This window comes from Oncorhynchus nerka, linkage group LG1 (genome assembly GCF_034236695.1).
Source record: "Oncorhynchus nerka isolate Pitt River linkage group LG1, Oner_Uvic_2.0, whole genome shotgun sequence".
Lineage (NCBI taxonomy): Eukaryota > Metazoa > Chordata > Actinopteri > Salmoniformes > Salmonidae > Oncorhynchus > Oncorhynchus nerka.
Window position 1 is genome coordinate 54,741,635 of NC_088396.1, and position 10,000 is coordinate 54,751,634.

The 10,000-nt window shown below is 42.3% G+C and overlaps 1 protein-coding gene across 1 annotated transcript in view; it reads left to right on the top strand.

Moving 5' to 3' along the window:
* LOC115124509 (neuropilin-2-like) overlaps positions 1-10,000 on the top strand; it is a 155,791-nt gene that overhangs the window by 78,841 nt on the left and 66,950 nt on the right. The gene's annotated exons all lie outside the window — the stretch shown is intronic.

Below are 10,000 nucleotides of genomic sequence, written 5' to 3' on the forward strand. Positions count from 1 at the left end.
TGCACAACTTTTGGCCAGGACCCATTGGGCAAATGACACCCCTGGGGTTCAATGATGCCCCTAGGGTTCAATGATGCCCCTAGGGTTCAATGATGCCCCTAGGGTTCAATGATGCTCCTAGGGTTCAATGATGCCCCTAGGGTTCAATGATGCTCCTAGGGTTCAATGATGCCCCTAGGGTTCAATGGTGCCCCTAGGGTTCAATGATGCCCCTAGGGTTCAATGATGCTCCTAGGGTTCAATGATGCCCCTAGGGTTCAATGATGCCCCTAGGGTTCAATGGTGCCCCTAGGGTTCAATGATGCTCCTAGGGTTCAATGATGCTCCTAGGGTTCAATGACGCCCCTAGGGTTCAATGATGCTCCTAGGGTTCAATGATGCTCCTAGGGTTCAATGATGCCCCTAGGGTTCAATGACGCCCCTAGGGTTCAATGATGCTCCTAGGGTTCAATGACACCCATAGGGTTCAATGATAGTCCTAGGGTTCAATGATGCTCCTAGGGTTAAATGACGCCCCTAGGGTTCAATGATGCTCCTAGGGTTCAATGACACCCATAGGGTTCAATGATAGTCCTAGGGTTCAATGATGCCCCTAGGGTTCAATGGTGCCCTGTTCACTAAATGAGACCCTATCGCCCCTGGTCAAAAAAACTAAAGTGGTGTATTATATAAGGTAGTGCATAATATAGGGTAGTGTATTATATAGGGTATTGTATTATATAGGGTAGTGTATTATATAGGGTAGTGTATTATATAGGGTAGTGTATTATATAGGGTAGTGTATTATATAGGGTAGTGTATTATATAGGGTAGTGTATTATATAGGGTAATGTATTATATAGGGTAGTGTATTATATAGGGTAATGTATTATATAGGGTACTATATTATATAGGGTAATGTATTATATAGGGTAGTGTATTATATAGGGTAGTGTATTATAGAGGGTAGTGTATTATATAGGGTAGTGTATTATATAGGGTAGTGTATTATAGAGGGTAGTGTATTATATAGGGTAGTGTATTATATAGCGTAGTGTATTATATAGGGTAGTGTATTATATAGGGTAGTGTATTATATAGGGTAGTGTATTATATAGGGTAGTGTATTATATAGGGTAGTGTATTATATAGGGTAGTGTATTATATAGGGTAATGTATTATATAGGGTAGTGTATTATATAGGGTAGTGTATTATATAGGGTAATGTATTATATAGGGTAGTGCATTATATAGCGTAGTGTATTATATAGGGTAGTGTATTATATAGGGTAGTGTATTATATAGGGTAGTGTATTATATAGGGTAGTGTATTATATAGGGTAATGTATTATATAGGGTAGTGTATTATATAGGGTAGTATATTATATAGGGTAGTGTATTATATAGGGTAGTGTATTATATAGGGTAATGTATTATATAGGGTAGTGTATTATATAGGGTAGTGTATTATATAGGGTAGTGTATTATATAGGGTAATGTATTATATAGGGTAGTGCATTATATAGCGTAGTGCATTATATAGGGTAGTGTATTATATAGGGTAGTGTATTATATAGGGTAGTGTATTATATAGGGTAGTGTATTATATAGGGTAATGTATTATATAGGGTAGTGTATTATATAGGGTAGTGTATTATAGAGGGTAGTGTATTATATAGGGTAGTGTATTATATAGGGTATTGTATTATATAGGGTAGTGTATTATATAGGGTAGTGTATTATAGAGGGTAGTGTATTATATAGGGTAGTGTATTATATAGGGTAGTGTATTATATAGGGTATTGTATTATATAGGGTAGTGTATTATATAGGGTAGTGTATTATAGAGGGTAGTGTATTATATAGGGTAGTGTATTATATAGGGTAATGTATTATATAGGGTAATGTATTATATAGGGTAATGTATTATATAGGGTAGTGTATTATATAGGGTAGTGTATTATATAGGGTAGTGCATTATATAGGGTAATGTATTACATAGGGTAGTATATTATATAGGGTAGTGTATTATATAGGGTAGTATATTATATAGGGTAATGTATTACATAGGGTAGTATATTATATAGGGTAGTGTATTACATAGGGTAGTATATTATATAGGGTAATGTATTACATAGGGTAGTATATTATAGAGGTAATGTATTAATGAGGGTAATGTATCATAGATGTTATGTATTAATGAGGGTAATGTATTATATAGGGTAGTGTATTATATAGGGTAGTGTATTATATAGGGTAGTGTATTATATAGGGTAGTATATTATATAGGGTAGTGTATTATAGAGGTAATGTATTAATGAGGGTAATGTATCATAGATGTTATGTATTAATGAGGGTAATGTATTATATAGGGTAGTGTATTATAGAGGTAATGTATTAATGAGGGTAATGTATCATAGAGGTTATGTATTAATGAGGGTAATGTATTATATATGGCAGTGTATTATAGAGGTCATGTTTTAATGAGAGTAATGTATTATATATGGTAATGTACTATAGAGGTAATGTATTAATGAGGGCAATGTATTATAGAGTAATGTATTATATATGGTAATGTACTATAGAGGTAATGTATTAATGAGGGTAATGTATTGTATAGTTAATAGTGTGCTATTTTGCATTAAGTTAACGTGTTACCTCTTCCCAATGGACTGAATTGTGCGTGTGCGCGTGTGCGCGTGTGTGTGTGCGTGTGCGTGTGTGTGTGTGTGCGTGTGCTTGTGTGTGTGCGTGTGCGTGTGTGTGTGTGAGAGAGAGACAGCATTTTCCTCTGAGGTAGGCTGTAGTCTATTGCGTCCTGGGCAAAGTCTGTGTACAGATGTGCCACTCCCCTCCCATATAGTCTGTGTACAGATGTGCCACTCCCCTCCCATATAGTCTGTGTACAGATGTGCCACTCCCCTCCCATATAGTCTGTGTACAGATGTGCCACTCCCCTCCCATATAGTCTGTGTACAGATGTGCCACTCCCCTCCCATATAGTCTGTGTACAGATGTGCCACTCCCCTCCCATATAGTCTGTGTACAGATGTGCCACTCCCCTCCCACCCATATAGTCTGTGTACAGATGTGCCACTCCCCTCCCATATAGTCTGTGTACAGATGTGCCACTCCCTTCCCATATAGTCTGTGTACAGATGTGCCACTCCCCTCCCATATAGTCTGTGTACAGATGTGCCACTCCCCTCCCATATAGTCTGTGTACAGATGTGCCACTCCCCTCCCATATAGTCTGTGTACAGATGTGCCACTCCCCTCCCATAAAGTCTGTGTACAGATGTGCCACTCCCCTCCCATAAAGTCTGTGTACAGATGTGCCACTCCCCTCCCATAAAGTCTGTGTACAGATGTGCCACTCCCCTCCCATATAGTCTGTGTACAGATGTGCCACTCCCCTCCCATATAGTCTGTGTATAGATGTGCCACTCCCCTCCCATATAGTCTGTGTACAGATGTGCCACTCCTCTCCCATATAGTCTGTGTACAGATGTGCCACTCCCCTCCCATAAAGTCTGTGTACAGATGTGCCACTCCCCTCCCATATAGTCTGTGTACAGATGTGCCACTCCCCTCCCATATAGTCTGTGTACAGATGTGCCACTCCCCTCCCATATAGTCTGTGTACAGATGTGCCACTCCCCTCCCATATAGTCTGTGTACAGATGTGCCACTCCCCTCCCATATAGTCTGTGTACAGATGTGCCACTCCCCTCCCATAAAGTCTGTGTACAGATGTGCCACTCCCCTCCCATATAGTCTGTGTACAGATGTGCCACTCCCCTCCCATATAGTCTGTGTACAGATGTGCCACTCCCCTCCCATATAGTCTGTGTACAGATGTGCCACTCCCCTCCCATAAAGTCACACACACAGACACACACACACACACCACACACACACACAAACACTGAACAAACACCGCACAAACACACACACACACACCACACACCACACACACACACACACACACACACAAACACCGAACAAACACCACACACACACACGCACATACATACACACACACACACATCACACAAACACACACGTACACACCACACAAACACACACACGCACACACCACACACACACACACACACACGAACACCGAACAAACACCACACACACACACACACACACACACACACACAGACACACACACACACACACACACACACTGAACAAACACCACACTGAACAAACACAGCACAAACACACACACACACACACACACACACACACACACACACACACACACACACACACATACACATACAGTTGAAGTCACAGGGGTCATTTAAACTCGTTTTTCAATGACTTCACAAATGTCTTGTTAATTGTAGACCTCCACAAGTCTGGTTAATCCTTGGGAGCAATTTCCAAACATCTAAAGGTACCACATTCATCTGTACAAACAATAGTATGCAAGTATAAACACCATGGGACCACGCAGCCGTCATACCGCTCAGGAAGGAGACGTCTCCTAGAGATGAATGTACTTTGGTGTGAAAAGTGCAAATCAATCCCAGAACAACAACAAAAGACCTTGTGAAGATGCTGGAGGAAACAGGTACAAAATGATCTGTATCCACAGTAAAACAGGTCCTATATCGACATAACCTGAAAGGCCACTCAGCAAGGAAAAATCCACTTCTCCGAACCCGCCATAAAAAGCCAGACTCCTCTGCACATGGGGACAAAGATCGTACTTTTTGGAGAAATTTCCTCTGGTCTGATGAAACAAAAATGGAACTGTTTGGCCATAATGACAATCGTTATGTTTGGAGGAGAACGGAGGAGGCTTGCAAACCGAAGAACACCATCCCAACCGTGAAGCACGGGGGTGGCAGCATCATGTTGTGGGGGTGCTTTGCTGCAGGAGGGACTGGTGCACAAAATAGATGGCATCATGAGGAAGGAACATGATGTGGATATATTGAAGCAACATCAAGACATCACTCAGGAAGTTAAAGCTTGGTCGCAAATGGTTCTTCCAAATGGACAATGACCCCAAGCATACTTCCAAAGTTGTGGCAAAATGGCTTAAGGACAACAAAGTCAAGGTATTGGAGTGGCCATCACAAAGCCCTGACCTCAATCCTATAGAACATTTGTGGGCCGAACTGAAAAAGTGTGTGTGAGCAAGGAGGCCTGAACCTGACTCGGTTACACCAGCTCTGTCAGTAGGAATGGGCCAAAATTCACCCAACTTTATTATGGGAAGCTTGTGGAAGGCTACCTGAAATGTTTGACTAAAGTTAAGCATGTTAAAGGCGCTGCTACCAAATACTAATTGAGTGTATGTAAACTTCTGACCCACTGGGAATGTGATGAAAGAAATAAAAGCTGAAATAAGTAATTCTCTCTACAATTATTCTGACATTTTACATTCTTAAAATAAAGTGGTGATCCTAACTGACCTAAAACAGGGAATTTATACTAGGATTAAATTTCAGGAATTGTGAAAAAACTATATTTAAATGTACTTGGCTAAGGTGTATGTAAACTTCCGACTTCAACTCTGCACACACACACACGCGCACACACACACACACACACACACACACACACACACACACACACACACACACACACACACACACACACACACACACAGCATGTCTCCCAGCCAGCTCGGAGAGAAAGAAGGCTATCATTGTCACCGTGGTTAATGTCAGAACTAATTGGAGAGGGGGTAGAATCAGAATCCGCCCCGACGCCGCCTGCAGCTCTCCTGAACGACTCGAAGAACCCAAATGCCACCCTATTCCCTATGCAGGGCACTAAGGGCTCTTTTGAAAAGTAGTGCACTATATAGGGAATAGGGTGCTATTTGGGTTGTCCTGAGAGATCTCTCACTGCCTCAGTGCGGCTGCTGCTGCAAGACTTCCCAGCAACAAAGAGAGAGACATTGTGATCATGTCAAAAGAGCCCTGTCGGATCTGTCTCCACGACTGAGATTCGGAGACCAGAGAAAAAGAGGATTCAACCTCAAAAGCTCGCTGGTGTTCTCCAGTCTAAATATACTCAGGCAGGCCTCCATAGAGCTGTCTCTTACTCTGCCTCTACCTCGTCTCTCTCACTGCCTCTACCTTGTCTCTCTCACTGCCTCTACCTCTATTTTGTCTCTCTCTCTGCCTCTACCTCTACCTCGTCTCTCTCTACCTCTACCTCTACTTTGTCTCTGCCTCTGCCTCTCTCTCTGCCTCGTCTCTCTCTACCTCTACCTCTACTTTGTCTCTGCCTCTGCCTCTCTCTGCCTCTACCTCTACCTTGTCTGTCTCTCTACTTCTACCTCTACTTTGTCTCTCTTTCTGCCTCTACCTCATCTCTACCTTGTTTCTCTCTCTGTCTCTACCTCGTCTCTCTCACTGCCTCTACCCCGTCTCTCTCTCTGCCTCTACCTCGTCTCTCTTACTGCCTCTAACTCGTCTCTCTCACTGCCTCTACCTTGTCTCTCTCTCTGCCTCTACCTCTACCTCGTCTCTCTCACTGCCTCTACCTCTACTTTGTCTCTCTCACTGCCACTGCCTCTACCTTGTCTCTCTCACTGCCTCTACCTCTACTTTGTCTCGCTCTCTGCCTCTACCTCTGCCTCTACCTTGCCTTGTCTCTCTCACTACCTCTGCCTCTACCTTGCCTCTCTCACTACCTCTGCCTCTACCTTGCCTCTCTCACTACATCTGCCTCTACCTTGCTTCTCTCACTACCTCTGCCTCTACCTTGCATTGTCTCTCTCACTGCCTCTACCTCATCTCTCTCTCTGCCTCTACCTCATCTCTACCTTGTCTCTCTCTCTGCCTCTACCTCATCTCTCTCTCTGCCTCTACCTCATCTCTACCTTGTCTCTCTCACTGCCTCTACCTCTACTTTGTCTCTCTCTCTGCCTCTACCTCTGCCTCTACCTTGCCTTGTCTCTCTCACTACCTCTGCCTCTACCTTGCCTCTCTCACTACCTCTGCCTCTACCTTGCCTTGTCTCTCTCAATACCTCTGCCTCTACCTTGCCTTGTCTCTCTCCCTGCCTCTACCTTGCCTTGTCTCTCTCACTGCCTCTGCTTCTACCTGTAGGCTACTGAGTAGAGAGGAATCCGGCTGGGAAGCAGGCCTGGCTCAGAGTGGAGGAAGGGGTGAGGAGGAAGAGGGGGAAGGGGGAAGAAGGGAGGGAGGACACCTGTCTGTGTCTGTCAGAGGGGGGGCTGAGAGCAGTGTCAGGTTCTCTCCTCCACCCCCACGCACTCCTCTACCTGACACAGTGCCACCAGTTATGTGCCCCACAGCAGTTTAGTCTGTTAGAGAGAGAGAGAGAGAGAGAGAGAGAGAGAGAGAGAGAGAGAGAGAGAGAGAGAGAGAGAGAGACCAAAGCAGTAACTGACATGTCCATTTTAAAGCTAGAAGAGGAATAGGAAGAGGAAGGAAGAACAGAACCCTAGAAAGGCTTTGTGAGAACAACCCTCAACCACGTTGTCACGGCGTTGTCAGTTCACACGCTGTCGCTGACACAATGCATGAGGGAGGTGAGTTGGTGTTTACCTCTTCCCTCCCCTGAATGTCCCCCCTCCCCCACCGTCCGTGGATAGAGCTGCATGCTACATGCTGGTTCTCCCTAGTACAACACACTGTATCCATGTTAGGGGACTTGTTTACCTCTTCCCTCCCCTGAATGTCCCCCCTCCCCCACCGTCCGTGGATAGAGCTGCATGCTACATGCTGGCTAGCCTCCACCGGCAACAGTAAAGATTCTCCCAAGTACAACACCTTTCTATGGTCTATAACACAGGGCACAGAGCAGTCAGCGTGACACAGTACTACATTATCTGTACTTCATCTTCTACTGGATTATTATTACAAATATAGTCATGTAGTAATGTAATAATATAATAATATAGTAATATAGTAATATATTAATATAATAATATAATATAATATAATAATATAATAATATAGTAATATAGTAATATAATAATATAGTAATATAATAATATAGTAATATAATAATATAATAATATAGTAATATAATAATATAGTAATATAATAATATAGTAATATAGTAATATAATAATATAGTAATATAGTAATGTAGTAATATAGTAATATAATAATATAGTAATATAATAATATAGTAATATAGTAATATAATAATATAGTAATATAATAATATAGTAATATAGTAATATAATAATATAGTAATATAATAATATAATAATATAGTAATATAATAATATAGTAATATAATAATATAGTAATGTTGTAATATAATACTATAATAATATAGTAATGTAATGATAAAGCAATTTAGCAATATATTAATATAGTGATATAGTAATACAAACACACAGAGAGCTAGCTCAACAGAACGCCTGCTCCCTCTCTATTCCTCTCCAGGTGACCAGATATCTCCATAAACCCTACCAGATCCACTAGTAATTCACCAGTAATCCAGCAGTAATCCAGCAGTAATCCAGCAGTAATCCACCTGTAATCCAGCAGTAATCCAGCAGTAATCCACCTGTAATCCACCTGTAATCCAGCAGTAATCCACCAGTAATCCACCAGTAATCCAGCAGTAATCCAGAACTAATCCAGCAGTAATCCACCAGTAATCCAGCAGTAATCCACCTGTAATCCAGCAGTAAACCACCTGTAATCCAGCAGTAATCCAGCAGTAATCCAGAAGTAATCCAGCAGTAATCCACCTGTAATCCACCTGTAATCCACCAGTAATCCAGCAGTAATCCAGCAGTAATCCACCTGTAATCCAGAAGTAATACACCTGTAATCCAGCAGTAATCCACCAGTAATCCAGCAGTAATCCAGAACTAATCCAGCAGTAATCCACCAGTAATCCAGCAGTAATCCACCTGTAATCCAGCAGTAAACCACCTGTAATCCAGCAGTAATCCAGCAGTAATCCAGAAGTAATCCAGCAGTAATCCACCTGTAATCCACCTGTAATCCACCAGTAATCCAGCAGTAATCCAGAAGTAATCCAGCAGTAATCCACCTGTAATCCAGAAGTAATACACCAGTAATCCAGCAGTAATCCAGAAGTAATCCAGCAGTAATCCAGCAGTAATCCACCAGTAATCCAGCAGTAATCCAGCAGTAATCCACCTGTAATCCACCTGTAATCCAGCAGTAATCCACCTGTAATCCAGCAGTAATCCAGCAGTAATCCACCTGTAATCCAGCAGTAATCCAGAAGTAATCCAGCAGTAATCCAGAAGTAATCCAGCAGTAATCCACCTGTAATCCAGCAGTAATCCACCTGTAATCCAGCAGTAATCCACCTGTAATCCAGCAGTAATCCACCTGTAATCCAGCAGTAATCCAGCAGTAATCCACCTGTAATCCAGCAGTAATCCACCTGTAATCCAGCAGTAATCCACCTATAATCCAGCAGTAATCCACCAGTAATCCACCTGTAATCCAGCAGTAATCAACCTGTAATCTAGAAGTAATACACCTGTAATACACCAGTAATCCAACTGTAATCCAGCAGTAATCCATCTGTAATCCAGCAGGAATCTGGAGGGCTGGTTATTAAGTTAATTACCCTACATTGTATATTAAAATGAAAGGACATCAAGGCCAAACGGTCAGGAGTTGCTCTGATTGGTCGATGGAGGGATGTAGCCACGACCCTACTATACTGCACTGTGTCTATATTGCAATGGAGGTACCTGCAGGTCCTGAGGTTGCAGTCTTTCTTTCATTGTCTTAATTTAGATAGAGCACCTTTCCTCTGCTCTGATCGTTAGACTGAAGGACGAGTGTTTTATAGAAGAAGTGACCCACCAGTCGAAAGACAATGGCCTCTATCCCAGACCCTAACTCTGTTATCATGTGTCCTCAGTTATAAAGGTTTATTTTGGAGAGGCAGGTGGGTTTGCTCTTGTTGCTTAAGGTTTAAGAAACTGACCAATAGGAATCTGAGTTTGGGTGAGAGAACAGAGGTCAGCTGACAGTCAAAGACCAGAGAAACTGACCAATAGGACACGAGT